This window comes from Bison bison, unplaced genomic scaffold (assembly GCF_000754665.1).
Source record: "Bison bison bison isolate TAMUID 2011002044 unplaced genomic scaffold, Bison_UMD1.0 scf7180017860764, whole genome shotgun sequence".
Taxonomy (NCBI): Eukaryota; Metazoa; Chordata; class Mammalia; order Artiodactyla; family Bovidae; genus Bison; species Bison bison.
In genome coordinates this window covers 4,807-5,017 of record NW_011491336.1, presented here as the reverse complement: position 1 = coordinate 5,017, position 211 = coordinate 4,807, and positions in this window count along the sequence as shown.

Here is a 211-nt window from a genome sequence, read left to right as displayed (position 1 = left end):
GGGGAACACATGTATACCTGTGGCAGATTCATTTCGATATTTGGCAAAACCAATACAATATTGTAAAGTTTAAAAATAAAATAAAATTAAAAAAAAAAAAGAACCTACCGATAGACTTCACTACCACTGCCCTCACACAGCTAGTCCAACAGGCTCATGCCTCACTTTCCTAGATCCCTACCACCACCCCTCACTGCCTTCTTCCATGTAG